This window comes from Mastigoproctus giganteus, chromosome 14 (genome assembly GCF_048544385.1).
Source record: "Mastigoproctus giganteus isolate SK-2022 chromosome 14, ASM4854438v1, whole genome shotgun sequence".
Classification (NCBI taxonomy): Eukaryota; Metazoa; Arthropoda; class Arachnida; order Uropygi; family Thelyphonidae; genus Mastigoproctus; species Mastigoproctus giganteus.
In genome coordinates this window covers 87,195,387-87,212,811 of record NC_143588.1, presented here as the reverse complement: position 1 = coordinate 87,212,811, position 17,425 = coordinate 87,195,387, and the positions used below count along the sequence as shown (strand labels likewise).

At 38.6% G+C, this 17,425-nt stretch overlaps 1 protein-coding gene across 1 annotated transcript in view; it reads right to left on the bottom strand.

The window, feature by feature from the left end:
• LOC150075322 (RNA-binding protein 38-like) overlaps positions 1–17,425 on the bottom strand; it is a 62,200-nt gene that overhangs the window by 32,672 nt on the left and 12,103 nt on the right. The gene's annotated exons all lie outside the window — the stretch shown is intronic.

Genomic DNA, 17,425 nt, shown 5'->3' with positions numbered 1-17,425 from the left:
ATCATATCACCTGCACCAGCAGTTAGAGAACATCCACTAGAATAACATTTTAATTTCGTTTGAAGTTGACAAAACATTTACTAATGTTTTGCTTGATGAAACAAGACTATACTCCAACAAAGATTGAAATATACAGCAATTTTGTTTCATCAAATATAGTTTTTGTAAAAGTCTAAAGTAACCTTCTCAAAATTTTCAGATGTAAGGTTACTTTAGAATTTTAGACACCCTTCACAAATAAAGAATATTGGACTTATTATGGATAACGCACTACTCGCAGAGATTTTCATGAAGTTAATACCAGATGATAGTTCAATAGCAACAGCAATTCACAAATATGAGTAAATATTATTGTTTAATTTTATTTTTGGATATCAATTAACATTTAATTTACGAATATAAATCAGTTAACTATTAAAATGTATGTATTAATTAAAATGGATCTGTTAATAATCAACATTCTTGCCAACATTTACCCGTCCTGGTGTCTTTACAACCAGTGAAGAAGTGGGACAGGAAGTACCACAAAACATATGAGGATAATCTATACACCTTTAAGAAATTAAAGACAGGTTACACTCCACACAGGTTGTAGCCACTAAAATAACAAATTACAACTATGTGGCATCTGTAGTGACACACACAGTGGAGGGATGTGATTCCACGAAAATTTGTGGGATCATCGGGAACAACAAGACTGGAATGGGCAACCAACGATGTAAAGGTTATTCTGGAACAGGAATAGAATTCGAGTGGGTGAGCACATGTGATGACATGTGCTCGCCCACTTAATTCTGCTACCATCCTTCAATTTGAATTTATACTTCTCTCGGGCGAGTCCGACCAAGAGGAAGACTGTCATCAGCATTGCGCTTGCTCAATCCATTCAAAACCATAAACACATCAATCGGATCAGCTCGCAGATACCTAGTCTCCAGACGCTGCCATTTGCAGAACTGAAGCTTTTCTTGGTAAGAACACACTTTCGTTCCCATCAACAATCTCTTCGATCTTCTCTGCACCCGTTCCAGCAGATCTACATCCTTCCTGAAATGAGGCCTCCAGACCTTTCAGTACTCAAGATGCGGCATAACCACTGCCTTGTACAATGGGATAATCACCTCCTTATCCCTGCTAGAAAGGTTCCTGTATATCATTGACAAAACCACGTGAGCTGCCGTGGCAGCCTTTCTCCACTGCTCGGAAAACTTCACATCTGACTGCACAATTACCCCATGTGTTCTTCATTTTCCACTAACCTGAGTGTCATATCACACAGTTGGTACCTTAATCTGGGATTACTGCTAGTCTATGAAGTACTTTGCATTTATCAACGTTAAACTGCTATTTCTCAGCCATTCTGCCTAATTTTTCTAGATCTTGTTGCAGTAGCAACAAGATCTAGAAAAATTAATGTGGTTAATGGCAGTATCGTCATTACTGTCATTAACCACCCTGCCAACCTTTGTATATCTGCAAACAGATATTAAGCCTGATAAACTTCCATCAATATCATTAATAAATATAGAAAACAACAATGGGCCCAGCACTGAACCCTGCGGAACTCCACTAATAACATTAGTCCACGAACAGTCTCCGTTAATAACCACTCTCTGTCTTCTACCAAAACGATCCATTTATCCATAACAATAATTTGCTCTTAATACCACGCTGCTCCAATTTATACAGCAGTCTTTTATGTGCAACGGTATCAAAAGCTTTTCTGAAACCTAAGTGTATGATGTCAAAATAAAATTTTTTGCATCCAATTTCCTTTGTTACTGCATCATAGTATCCAATCACATTGATCAGACAAGGTCACTCCCTTAACAAATCCATGTTTTGACTGCAGTATAACTGAACGTCTGTCTAGATGGTCCTACATTACTTCTTTAACCAGTGACTCCATTATTTTCCGTGGAACACAGTTAAGCTAGCAGGTCTGTAATTAATCATCTCACCTTTTGTCCCTCCCCCTTTGTGAATTGGGATACATTCGCGCATCTCTAGTCCGTAGAGACCTCCCCGAATCCAAAGATACTCTCATAATTATGGTTATGAGTTTGCTTACCTCCTTTGCTGCCTTCCTTAATATACTATAATTGGATAGATCCGCCCCATGTACTATTTTTAAGTTCATCTTCAACAATTTCTCTTCCATGTTCCTCTCAGTTATCACAGCATGAATCATTTAGCTCCTCTTAGAGTCTGATAAATGCCAGGCATCTCCCCTCCCTAAAATCTTCATGTGAATGTAGATATAAAATACCTCTTCAGTTTTTCAGTAACCTGAATAGGATCATCAACAGTTAAACCACTGATATCAAAGTGGACCAATATGATTCATCTCCTTCCTTCTAATGTTTGCATAAGTAAAATGTCTTTGCTGTTTTCTTTGCATCCTTTGCTAAAGACTTCTCATCTGCCTTAGCTTGCTCTTTTTGTGACTTGATTACACACTAGTTTATATCTACGGCTTCTGTATCGTGGATAATTTATTTGCAACCCATGCATTTCCAAAAATGAAGGAAACGTAAATATGCAACAATATTATATCAGATTTATTAACACTGTGTGACTTCTGTACAGAACAGGGTATTAATCTTCGCTAAAAAATAAATAAATAGAATCCCTCCTAGAGTTAATAAAAAAAAAAACATCCTTAAAACTATAATTTAAACGTCTGCCTTTTGTGGTCGGTGTGACCATTCCGAACCAAGAAGGAAATATAATCGGCCATCGTGGATTCTTCTCACTTTTCTTGGAATCTCTGGTTCACTGACTATGTCTTGTGTGTGGGGGGGGGGAGGATGTATTCCTCATGCTCTTCGCTAACATCGCCTAGATTTGGTCTGAAAAAATCCAGGTGAGAGTACAAGTAACAGAGTTTGATTGACACTCTGCCTACCGTAACTTTCAATCAACTTGTCAACTAGTTCTTTGTAATTTTATCTTTTAGTGTTATCAAGAAAGCCATTCACTACATGGCTGCCAGGCATTTCGCTCAGCATCAGTCATTTTGGCTCCCAGTTCTTAAAGTCAACATCTATTTACATCAACATCTGAGCCAATAAATATTGGCTCAGATGTTGACTCAGCCATAAGTATATATTGTAACTAAGGGGAGTATTTATACTTTGTGTGAGGCAGGCTACAACTCAATTTTGCCAGACCATTCTTTTCACTAGTAGCATTGATCTACTTCCCTGCTGTCACTGCAGCAGAGAAACAAAGGTAACTTAATAGATGCTAGGTTCCTTCTGAATTTTCAAAGTGAAGCCGCCTTTCAAACCCAGAAAGAACCCCAGGTGATTGTAAGGTGGATTTACCTTGCAAACCCAGAAGGAGCCCCAGCATCTTGAAGCTCCTAGAGACATCCCATTTATGCTGGTCATATCTGATCTTCTCTTACACATGCTTCACAGTTCCGTGGTGTTCTTTAATGTGAATAGAGTGCGCAACAGAAATCCATAAGTATATATTGCGAAGCAATACAGTTTTCAAACTTTTACCTTCATTGTCTATGAGAAGATACCACTATTCTGGATTGTTACCAAAGTCAATTTCTTCATAAAACCAACAAAATCAAAACAGTACGATACCATAGGAATTCTGCAACAATGTACATAAGTGGCATGTCTTTTTCTGCATACGAGTCTAGCAGCTGGGATCCAATAGATTCCACTCTTCTAAACGAGCAGTTAGGAGCTCTGCATTGGATTGGGTCAGACCCTAGTTTCTATCTACGTCATCCAATTCGTCTCTGCGTATGTTAAGTTCCAAAGCAACTAAGGCTAGAAGCGTCAGTATATTGTGTCTGTAAATCGCGTGTATTCTATAGTCGATTTTCCTGTTTGCTAATTAAACATCCGCGCTTCAAGTAGATAAAACCATGCTACGTCGCCTGAGACCAACTAACTTAAGACACATTGTGAAAAAAAAAAAAAAAACCGCGTGTGTACCTTGTACGCACGAAAGATGTTTTATTTTATGTGAAAACATCCTTGACTTGGAAGGGGTTAGCGAAATCCAAGCCTAGTTAGGTTTGGTTGTAGCCATTTGTTGAATATTGTTATTTGGTTTTTAGGAGCATTAGCAACTAAGACCATATTGCTCTGGGAATATGAGGTGGTCATTCCCTGACCTTTCCGCATCCTCCGTATTTGGTGGTGACGGGCTCGAACCCTGGTCTAATTAAGAAGCGTATGCTACGCACTGCTGCTCCTTCCCACCTGGCTACGGAATTTGTTGAATAGTATGAAGTCACAATCATATTTTCTGCAGTTACTACTGCAGGAGGTGATTGCGACAATACAAGTATTTGTCTTATGACTATAAAAATACAAATATTTGTCAATGATTTATTTGTGACGATCAGATTTACTCGGTTGTAGGTGCCCCAAAGTATGTTTCACTTAAAAAAAAAAAAAAAAAAACCATAAAAATATCTGGCGTCATTGACGGGATTCGAACTTAAGCTTTTTGTCCACCTAGCGTGAGAAAGACGGCGATTATATGACAATGCTATCTACGAGGGAGTCATCCAGTTCTTGCTAATTATAGAAATGTGGCACTTTACATGAATCGGCTTCTGAGGTGAATTTGTGGACAGGATAACCCCAGCTATTCTGTTCACAAATTCATCCAATTCTGGAGAATCTTCTCTGGAAGGTGGATTAGGAATTGGAAGATCTTCATTGTAGCACCAGAGCAATAGTGGAGTGTATGTTGGAATACTAGCTTTCCGGTCCACAGACTTTTTAAACCTTGATATAGCTACCATTACTAGTTAAAGTAGCAGCCGCCATGATGGTCTGTAGGCTCTCTTCATGCTCGAGGTATTGCAAAAGGCGCGCACACACACATGTGGTTACAACGAAACAATCCTTCTAATGTTGTTGATCTCCAGTTACTACAGATATCATACTACTCATATCTGCAGATATGAGGTCCACAGCTTTGCGCCCCCCCCCCCACCAACGATTTGTGTGCACCGCATAAAGGCGCATAGTCGGGGGAGGGGCGCCATCCGGAGTTTAACGGTTTACCAATTTAAAAAAATTAAAATAAATAAATTAAAAACGAGGTGATTATTTTTTTTTAACCTTTACTATAAAGATTACTAAAAAGCCCATTACATTATCATCTAAAATTTGCTTTCGGCCATAAAGAAACAAAAATGTTTTTTTCTTGTTGTTGTAAAGTCTTTGAACGCAGTTCTAGTTTTTTTTTAACTGCAAAATTTATTTTGTGTTCATTGATTATTACTGTTTTTATTGTTATTATTATTATTATTATTTTTTTGAGGGGAAGGAATTTGCATAAAGGTGCCTCATAGGCATGCGGCGTTCCTGCTACCAACGATGTTATGCGTTTGCAACAAAAGCAAACTGGAAGAGAGAGAAAGAGAGAGAGCAAAAAAAAAAAAAAAACGTATTATACAATTATGCACTTACGTAATATATGTAGAAGTATCACTACAGAAAAACCAATGACACAGTTAGATCCAGCACACATAAGAAGCAATTAAATAAAAATAAACTTTTTTTTGTTACATAGTGATAATCATAAAGCATTCACTAACTTGTAAATTAAAAAAAAAAAAAAAAAAAACTTTTCCGATTCTCAATATATAACTGATTACGAGGGAGAGAACTGCGTAAATTTTAGTAAACAAACACGCTTGTGCCTCTTTTTCATTATCGTTTTCTCTACCTGATAATGATATCTTTCTGAATTTCAACTATAACAATCTATTAAATTGCATTTTCCGATTTCGGGGAAAAAAAAAAAAACATACAACAGTCTTAATACGTATTCTGATTAAAGAAAATTTACAGGACGTAACTAGTTTCATTCCCTTATTTATTGGCAATCCAGTTTCTTAACAGAAGGTTTCTTAACCCTACTCTCAGCAACTTTAACATCCAGTTGCTGTTCGTCCTACTGAAAACAAAGGTACTCGAGGGTGCCCATATAAAATATTGAAATAGGCAAACAGGTAGCGATATTAAACATTCATTACGATAAGTTTCCATAAAAAAATGACGGTCTTCCACGTGATGTTTGCAAAATAAATTATGAACTGCGCAAGTAAGCACGCCACATAGATCAAAGTACAAGACAAGTATTTTGTAATATGTAGGAAATGGCTATTTAATGCTTGTCAAGATAATATTAAAGCTCAATAATACACACAAAACCTTACTTATTTATTTTTGAATATATCAGATATTCTTATAGCTGGTGCTCAAATATTTCAGTTGAAATCTGATAACGTTAATTCGACAATCCTTGTTCTTCCAATGCAAAGCACCTGAGCCGTCAGAACTTTCAAATACCGAAAGATTTAAATCATACAAAACATGAAAATAAGTGAACCAAAAACCTTTGATTTAGGAAATGAGGGAAATAGTTTATATGTAGTTCAAAAAACATTTTTTTTTAACAAATTAATCGTACCCCTTGATCTGTATAGTCTAATTCATAAATTATAGATTACATTAAATTAAAAGATCGACTGACTGAAGCCCTGAAAAGGTGCGTACATTTACCAATTCGTTATTTATTTATTTTTTTTTTATGTAAACCCCCAAACACGAGAGGTATTAGAACCTATAGTACTTAGTACCATGCTTAGGTTGGAGGTTGAGAAGACGAAAGAAGATATTTGTTGACATTAGACTTGAACTTCTGTAGACTGTTAACTTTTAGGAAATACGTACGAAGGAAGGTTGTTCCAGAAAACGGCAGTTGAATGAATAAACGAGGAAGATGAAAAGTTGGTTCTGTGAGTTTGAAGTTGGACAGTAAATGGATGTTGGCTGTTGGCGGCACGTGTTCGGACTGTTTTGAAAGAGAGATAGCAGGAATTATAGAAGCCAGTTCAGAAGAACAGTGCCCATGGAAGTATCTGTATTAAAGGCATGCAGCAGAAACAGTACGTCTAATGAGACAACGAGTGGAGAGAGTCTGTTAGAGATGAATCATTAATTAACCTAACTGCCCTCTTCTGAATGGAATTAAGAAGCCTGAGAGAAGTTTTTGGGGCACCACCCCAGTTGTGGGAACAATATTCCATGGTAGTGCGGTTTTGCGATTTATACAGAATGAGCAGCTGTTTGGAAGAAAAGTAATGCCGACAGCGAAAGAGAAAACCAAGTTTTTTAGATGCAGAGGAAGCAATGTTTGTAATGTGCTTGTGCCAAGAGAGATTAGAAGTCAGGGTAATCCCCAAAAGAGATATATCATTTTGCCTAGAAATCGGAGTGTCACTAAAGATAAGCGTAGGAGCAGAAGAATCCTTTTTGTGAGATATAAGACAAGACTGAGTTTTAGAAGGGTTGAAATCAACTAAGTTGTCTTTGCCCAACTGGAGAATTACCTGAAGATCGGCATTTAAGGAATTGGCAGCAGATTTTCGAGAACTTGAAGCTGATTGAGCAGGCAAGGTTTCTCAAAATGGAAAGTGGAATGCAATGTGCTATCATCGGCAAAACTATGGATAGGATTTCCAGTCAATGGAAGAAGGTCATTAATATACAAGAGGAAAAGAGTGGGGGAAAGAACTGAACCTTGGGGGACACCGGCATTAATGGAGATGTTAGAAGACAGAGAGCCACCATCTATCATCACCCTCAGTGAGCGATCAGAGAGAAAACTGGATAACCAATTACAAAAAACAGTTGGCAAACCATAAGATGGAAGCTTGTTTGGAAGACCTTTATGCCAAACACGATCGAAAGCCTTTGAGATGTCAAGAGCAACTACTTGTGTTTCACCGAACCTTTCCATTGAATTAGTCCATAAATGGGTAACATAAGCCAGAATATCACCAGTGGATCGACACTGACGGAATCCATTCTGGCGATCGTTGATCAGATGGAAGGTTTCTAGGTAGTTTAACAGTTGGAGGTTAATCGATTTCTCCATTACTTTAGAGAGAGAGAGAGTAGAAGTAATTGCAATGGGACGATAATTGGATGGGAGGGATTTGTCACCCTTTTTGGGAACTGGCTGGATATGAGCAAATTTCCAAGCAGAAGGAAAAACACCTTTGGAATAAGAAAGGGAAAAGAGGCGGCAAAGAATAGGAGTAAGTTCAGGAGCACAGGTTTTGAGAACAAGTGGAGAAATACCATCAGGACCTGGAGCTTTCTTAGCATCAAGATTCATCAAAATCCTTCTGATATCCTTTTGACGGAAGACCACAGGAGGCATTGAATGAAGCGTGTTGGTGGGAAGTGTTTTACCAAGATCATTAATACATGAGTTGGAAGAAAAATGGGATGCTAGCAGGTCAGCTTTATTCTTGGCTGAAGTGACAACAGAACCATCTGGTTTAGACAGAGGTAGGAGCACAGATGGGCAAAAGTCGCAGCCAATAGCTTTGGCAAGAGAAGAATGCTCGGCTACCATTAGGGCAAAAAGCAAGTTTTCTACTCTTAGCCTGTTCAAACTCTAGTTTAGACTGATTAATAACTGCTCTACAACTGTTGCGAGCTTTGGTGTAAGCAGAAAATGAAACTGGAGAATTAGAAACAAGCTAATTACAATATGCAATGTTCTTCTCTTGAACAGCCTTCGAGGTACATACATATCATGTGTAATCTCAGACTTATATTCCCACCCCTTCGCCATGATACTGAAGTTATCAGATATATCGATTTTCAGTAAAATAGTTTCCATTCTGATCGTAAAACCTTGACTGAAACTATAAATTGATTCAGAATTGCCTCATTTTAGTAATTATGCGCAATTCTTATAAAACCACATCGGTGGCAATACCACATGCAGAACAGTGGTTTATTAGATCACATTTATAAAAACTTATTCATACCGGAGGCTCCGGAGCATTCGTGACAAAGCATTAATAATACTGTATATTCCTGTCTGAACGCATGTTTATGGAAAAACCATACAGGAACTCCCCGACTTACGTAATGCTCAACTTACGGAAATTCGACTTTACGTAGGCTTTTGCCGGCGGGTGCAAACTTAAAAAAATCGTGGAAATGTATTTTACATCCTGTAGGAATAAATACAGGTATCGTGAAAATATCGAAATATGAACCCAATAACACATTGTGTGTTTTTTTTTTTTTTTTTTGCAATTCGTTCCAAGTCCTTGGAAGTTGAAAATTTCGCTATATTACTAAGCTATTTACCTCTCTAAAAGGTCATATTTATAATGGAAATTGCCCTACCCTTTCATCGTTATCATATGTTCCCGTTATAAGAATCAATTTTGAACGCGATTGATTCAAATTTGAAATTTGAATCAAATTTCTCTAAAGCACGTTTCTGGAGGTCACGACCAAAAAACAAAAACAATTTGCACTTTCAGGTTTATTGGGCTTTTCTGTTAGTGCATCTAATTATAAACGGGTAGTAAACTCGATAGGTTGAAAATATCTGAATTAGATTATGTCAAAAGCAGAGAATTGGATCCAAACTAAATAGAGGCCTTTTCAAGGGGGTCGAGTTAACTATCTCTGAAAAAGGTGTGTAGGACTTCAAGTTTTAATTACCTAAACTGACCTTATAAGAAAACACACATCAGAAACAGTTCATCACATTATTCTATCGAGGTTTTATTATAATGTTAACAAGAGGACAGCAAAAGCAAGTAGTAGATGGATCCTAAAAACACAAAATTGTTCGGGAGTAAAGTAGCAGGTCCACTATTAGTTATATTTTATGTACTACGTTTCATGGCTAGATAGACTTTCCAAAATTAATATTAATAAGAAGTTACCGTAACCAAAACAATATTTAAGAAGTGATGTTATTTTAATCATTTTTACTCCCAGTTGTTGGAATACGTGTGCTCACTAAATCTACTGGTTGTTGATATTTTCGAGTATCGGTGGCCAGTTAAAAAAAAAAAAAAAAACAGCGATAGTAAGTGATATATTCTTTTGGGAATCTGTTGCTTACACCAAAAGAATATCGCGTGTGAGAGACAAATTGCACGCTACAAGGATATCACCCTACTACACAGAAAACTAGAAACACGTAGATGTTCTCAAGGGTAAAATAGACGTCTTTCCAGTTCTTTTTTTTGAACCAATATATGCATCTAATTGTTCTGTCCCTCCACCTCCTTCATTACTCCAGGGAAATTTTCACAAAAGTGTATTAATGATGCAGTACATAATGCACTTACGAACCAAATGTGACAATTAGATTGCTTTGCTCATTACCCTTGCATTCAATATGACATCAAAATGCTAGTGAAAACTTCCCTAATCTTCAACAATAAATCGTTCAACTAAAAGAATTATTGTGAATTTGTAAACGAAATATTTCACATATAGAATTTCAATATTTATTAAAACAGTCATTTATTAAAATGACAGTGTGATCGATATATACTACATTTCCAAAAGTATGGTGTACCCCTGAGAATTGGATAAAATGAACCTTGCTCGCCATCGTCGTGTCACGAATAGGTAAAAAAGAGAGAGAGAGAGAGAGAGAGAGCTGTTGTTGTTGTAATAGGTTTGTAGGAGCATCAGCGACTAAGGCCATATTGCTCCGTGTATACAGTCTGTAAATTGGGTGTGTTTTGTTCTATTTTCTGTTTGCTGGACGTAAAACCCGAGTTTCCGGGAGAAAAAAAAATCATGCTATTCTCGCCTGAGATCGACTTACTCAGCCACGTTGTGAAAAAAAAGGACCATAAAAATTTCTCTCGTCGTCGATGGAACTCGAACTCAGGTCTTTTCCACTCAGTGTGGGGAGGATAGCGATTCTGCCAACTGTGCTACCCACGAGGGCGCAGAGAGAGAGCAAGCAAGCAGCAACTGCAATAATATGCAAATATTTACAGCTTTGAACAACATAATGATATACGAATAATAAGTAAAAATAAAGAAATAAAAAGATTGATCGAGGCATGGAGCCTGGCGACATTTAACGGGGAGTCATGATAAGAAATTAGCCATATAGAATAAGGCTTTAGCTACACAGGCAAAATAAATAAATAATAATTAATTTTAAAAAAGCAATCAAAGAAATACTAAAATAAATTAAGATGAACTACCTATTTGACTCCCTTCTCATGCAAGAACTTATACAACTGACTTTTGAATCTTCCCAAGCGCTCAACCGCAAATACCCCAGGAGATATCTTATTCCGATAATCAACAACTCGCCGGATAAAAGAAAAATTCAACAATCTAGTCTAAATCTTTTTCAGTAATTTTAATTTATGGCCCCTAGTTCTGAAGTCATTTATAACAGCGACAATTGCGCCTTCATTCATCTTACGACCTCCTCTCGGAGCCTTATAGAAAAGGATGTCATGCAAGTTCCTCAACTAGGTCCCCACTTACCAAGCTTTGGCTCACGTATTTGAAGTGTCTTTTTTTTTCTTTCTTTTTTTTTTTTTTTTTTTTTTTGTTAGCGAATCAGCTTCTGTGGCCATTGTGCACCTACCAAAGTTTTTCCATTTTACTCTAATCCAAGCCCGAGGCGGGATTCGAACCTGCGACCTTTGGATTGTCAGGCAGGCACTTTACCCACCTGGATAGCCAGTTCGGCTTGAAGTGTCTCCTCAAATGGATATCCTTTAGCCAGTTTTGCCAGAGACGTTGCTCCTCTTTGGACCATTTCAAGAAGCTCCATGTCTTTTATCAGCTGCAGTCTCCATACTTGAACACATGATTCCTGGTGCAGTCTTACATTTGCCTTATACAGTGGATTATGACCGCCCTATCTTCACAAGCAAATGTTCAATAAATCATCAATAGGGCACCAGAGGCCTTCCTTCAGTAAACTTCTCAAAGAACTTCATTTCCGACATCGCAACTCACAGATCGCTTTCTTCTATTATTTTTAATTCAACCCCACCAAGTGTACAAGTTATTTTGGGATTCTATTCCCCAAGTGTAAGACTTTAGCAATCAATTGGTTTGTGGCATTGCAGCAACACGGAAAACTCCACATAAACGAGACCTGGCGTAATCGCCAAACGAAAATTAGGGTGATACTGGAAACCGAGAAACATTAAATAGACCGAAGGATCTGCACGGAAAAAAAACTAGTGAGCGCACAGAGCAGTTGTTATTGTTATTTGGTTTTTAGGAGCATTAGCAACTAAGGCCATATTGCTCCGGGATATGCGGTGGTCATTCCCTGACCTTTCCGCATCCTTCGTATTTGGTGGTCACGGGCTCGAACCCCGGTCTAATCAAGAAGCGTGTGCTATGCACTGCTGCTCCTGTCCACCTGGCTACGGAGGCGCCAGAGCAGTTGTACGTAGATCCCATTAGTTCCCTATGATGGGAACAACTGACAACTACAGTGGGATCAACTGACGATGTTACCAACAGTAAATTCTAAGTGGGAAGCATTCAAGGAATTAATCGTGGAAGCTACTAAAAGGTTCATACCTATTAAGAAATATTGTTCAAGGTTTAGGCCTAAATGGTTGTCAAATGAACTAATGAGACTCGTAACAGAGAAGAAAAATGCATGGGATGCATATAAATTATCAAGCGACTCAGAAGCATATGGCAGATATAAGTTAATCTGTAATCAGGTCACAAAGGAGGTTCGGCAGGCGAAGGCAGATTACAAGAAATCCTTGGCAAAAGATGCTAAAATAAACAGCAAGGATTTCTTTACTTATATAAACTCTAAAAGGAAGGGGATGAATCTGATCGGTCCACTTGACATCGATGGTTCGACTGTTGATGATCCTGCTCAGATAGCAAACAAACTGAATGAGTATTTTGCATCTACATTCACACGTGAGGAATTATTAAGGTTTGAAAATGGCAGCAGGTTATCAAATTGTAGCAAGATACTTAATGATTTTGTAATAACCGAGAGCGAAGTGGAAGAGAAATTGTTGAAGTTAAACGTAAGAAAGGCACCTGGGGTGGATGGGATCTATCCAGTTATATTAAAGGAGACGGCAAAGCAACTAAGCAAACCCTTAGCCATAATTATGAGAGCATCCTTGGACTCAGGGGAGGTTCCCACGGACTGGAGATGTGCAAATGTATCCCCAATTCACAAAGGGGGATCGAAGGGTGACACGAGTAACTACAGACCAGTTAGTTTAACTTCTGTTCCGGGTAAAATAATGGAGTCGCTGGTTAAGGATGCATTGCAGGATCATCTAGACAAGACTGCAGCAATAATTCAGACACAGCATGGGTTTGTTAAGGGAAAGTCTTGTCTGACAAATTTGATAGGATATTATGATGTGGTTACAAAGGAACTGGATGCTAAAAATTATTTTGATATCATATATTTGGATTTCAGGAAAGCTTTTGACACTGTTGCGCATGGAAGACTATTGTACAAATTGGAGCAGAATGGTATTAAGGGTAAGTTGCTACAATGGATAAAAGGATGGTTGAGTAGGAGAAGACAGAGGGTGGTAATCAATGGGTGCCGCTCTTCTTGGACTAATGTTATTAGTGGAGTCCCACAGGGTTCGGTGTTGGGTCCACTGTTGTTTTGTATATTTATCAATGATATTGATGAAGGTATATCAGGCTTAATGTCGAAGTTTGCAGATGATACAAAGGTTGGCAGGGTTGTTAATGATAGTAATGGCAGTGTGCTACTGCAACAGGATCTAGATAATTTGGGCAGATGGGCTAAGAAGTGGCAACTGAAGTTTAACCTTGACAAATGCAAAGTACTGCATATGGGTAGAAGTAACCCCAGAGAAACGTACCAACTGTGTGGTACTACACTTAAGGTGGTAGAAAATGAAAAAGACCTGGGAGTAATTGTGCAGTCAGATATGAAGTTTTCTGAGCAATGCAGACAGGCTGCCAGGGCAGGTCATGGGGTTTTGTCAATGATATATAGGAATTTTGCTAGCAGGGAGAAGGAGGTGATTGTCCCTCTGTATAAGGCAATGGTCAGGCCACGCCTTGTGTACTGCGTACAGGTCTGGAGGCCTCATTTTAGGAAGGATGTAGATTTACTTGAACGTGTACAGAGAAGGGCAACAAGATTGGCGAGGGGAATGAAGGGATCCTCTTACCAAGAGAGGCTTAAGTTCTGCAAATTGCAGTGGCTAGAGACTAGGCACCTGCACGGTGATCTGATTGAGATGTATAAGGCCTTGAATGGGTTGAGCACGCTGAATTCTGATGGTGTCCTTCCACTTGTTCAGATTACGAACCTAAGGGGGCATAAATTCAAATTAAGAAAAGACAGATGTAGAATAGATGTGCGGAAATTTGCCTTTAGCCAGCGGGTGGTTAATTGCTGGAACAAACTTCCATCTGCCGTTGTGGAAGTTGATAGGTTGAATAAATTTAAGGAGGAACTGGACAGGCATTTGGAGGGAATGGTGTGATTTTTTTTTTTTTTTTTTTTTGGCTGATGCTGCATAAGCTCATACATTTGCTTTCTTGCATCACATGCCACTACTACTACTACTACTATAATAAGTAAAGAGCTGCATTGCATCGGATTTTATGGAAGAGCTACTGCACAAAAACCGAACATCAGTATGCAATGCACATCGTCGACTTGCGTGTTGCACAACCTATCGCAACTGATTCCCGGAACGTTGGAAAGCTGTTTTATGAAGTGACGAATCATGCTACAAGCATTTTCGGTCTGCTGGCCGTGCTTGGGTCTGCGGATGCTAGGAGAACGTTATTTACCAGAGCATGTCACCTGAACTGTGAAGTGTGGAGGAGGTGCTGTTGCTGTCTAAGGTTGTTCCTTGCGGTCTGTGCTAGGACCACTGGTAATAATCCTTCAAACAATAAATGCTATGCGGTATATTGACATTCTGAGCAATTCCGTTCTTCCCATATTGTGGCAGCAGTGTGGAGAAGTGGGCGATCGGCCCTTTTTCTGTTTCAATATGAAAATTCTTTATCATACTACCCAGCCTACAGGGACTTGGTCTGGCGTACAAAAGCTTGGTCCTCGTGGGTAGCACAGTTGATATATTCGCCGTCGTCTCCAGACCGAGTGGAAAAGACCTGAGTTTGAGTCCCGTCAATGACGTGAGGAATTTCTATGGGTCTTTATTCACAACGTGGCTGAGTTAGTCGATTTAAGGCGAGGGTAGCATGGTTTTTTTTCGTCCAGCAAACCGACTACAGAACGCACGCAATTTGCCGACGTATTATATACGGCGCAATATGGCCTAAGTGGTTGATGCGCCTAAAGTCCTACAAGAACTAACCGACAAAAGCTTCATTGGCTTGCCCACAGCTCTCACCGACAAAAGCTTCATTGTCTTGCCCATAGCTCTCACTTTAACCCTACTGAATACCTCTGAGAAGTATAACATTATCTCGGGTCAGACCAGCACGCCCTCTATAAATTGCTGAATTTACTGCTGCTCTGGAAAAGTGGACCAAAATTCCGCCATCCTTTTATCAAAAATTGGTTCGGTGCCTGCCGAGAAGGATACAGCATGTAATCAATGGCAAAGGTGAGCCAGATGTTATTAAATATTCTATCAATAAGTTTCTTTGAAACAGCATGGCTACTACACCTTTGCGCTTGAGCTGTCTGTGGTCCAATCCCACATGACTGCTAACTTCTTGTATAATGTGAATTCCGCTGACCTTATGTGGTGGTACTGGAGTACAAACAGAAGATTTATTTCTTTATTTACGTTTGGCAATACAGTGGTAATTTTTCTATGAATGTGGCAGGAAAGTGAAATTACATTGTTGAAATCGCAGCTTCATTTGATAAAGTCACGCACGAACAACTTCTGGAAAAACTTAAGCTATATGGTATCCGTGACCCTTTACTCTCATGTCTACGCAGCTATATTACGCATCGTTCCTTGAGCGTTATCAATCAAGTGAACTCAGACTGTTTTATACCACCAAGTGGAGTCCCACAAGGCTCCCCCTTAGGTCCTCTTCTTTTCATTGTTTTCGTAAATGATCTTCCTTCGTTCATCTACACCTCCAATGTTCAAGTTGCTCTCTATGCAGATGATCTTAAGATCTAGTCAGCAGTGAAGGAGATTACCGATTCTCAACAGCTTCAATAAATTCTCTCTGTGGCTATCTCTGAATGGCTTGTCTGCTAACCCCTCGAAGTGCAAAGTAATCTCTTTCTCATCCGGCAGATCTCCACAACTAATAAATACGAAGTACAGTATTAACTCTGTGATCATCGAAAGTTGTGACCAAGTTAACGACTTTGGGATTCTCTTCTCCAGCAGTGCTAAATTCGATGCTCATGTCCTTAAAATCACCAGCAAAGCATTCAAAACACTGGACTTCATCAAACGGAACACATACAAGTTCAAAAACTACAGATATGCGGTTATCCTTTATAAAACTTTTGTTTTGCCAATCCTTGAATTCAGTTCACCCATCTGGAATCCTCACACAAAGACTTCAACTAACAAAATTGAAGCAGTCCAAAAAAATTTTGTCCGTTATCTTACGTACCGTAATCCTCTATTTTATCACTCAGTGTATTATGAATCGCTGTGTGATTACTTTCATCTGAGGCCTCTGTGCACCAGAAGAGTTACTGCTGACATCACCCTTCTAGCCAAAGTAATCACTGGAACTTATGAAGCATCTGATATCCTTAGCAAAATCAACTTCTTTCAAAATCAAATCAATGATCCTTGCAGACAAGTCAGAAACCTTACACCGTTTCGCCTTGACTCTGCCACCACGGACTTTATGAAGTTCAGTCCATTGAACAGAATCAGCAAATCACTCTCTCATTGACTTCTTTGACAACTCCCAATCACTGATGAACTCCATCCACAAGTTTGCCTCTTCTCTTAAACTGCAAAGTGACTAGCTCTGATCTAATTATTATAGTTTATTATTATTGTGTTTTATTATTTTTCTATTCTCTGACTAATTAATTATTACTTGTTTTACCGGTAACTTAACTTAATGCAATCCTCTTTTGTACATATGATTTTAATGTTTGAATCTACATCAATGTCTATCTTCCTGTTGGATTTCATATTATTGTTATTATGTTTATTGTTCTGATCTCAGATACACTGTTAATGGTTACCTGTTGTGTATCTTGTTATTAATAAAATAAAAATTCCGGAAATGGCTTATTCCCGATTCACTCTTGATGTCGAACAGGGATTAGTGCAATTTCTGTACCACCTCCGCGATAGAACGACCTATGCGTCGGGCACCCACTATCATCTCTCTTTCAAAGTCGGTTAACTCACAACGTTTATCCACACTGACATCGAATTACCTCTACGTGAATGCAGTGTACCTATATACCTGCCAAGCGGTGAGTTCGTCCACTAGTGAGAGGGGTGACTACGTCGCATTGCCAAGGAACCCCATGAATTCTGTCCTTTCAATGCACAGTATTGTTCCTTTTAATCTGTGTTCTTTTTTTTTTTTTTTTTTTTATTTTATTTCATCGTACAATGCCTTCATGATATTCAACCAACTTCGGTGATTGTATGAGT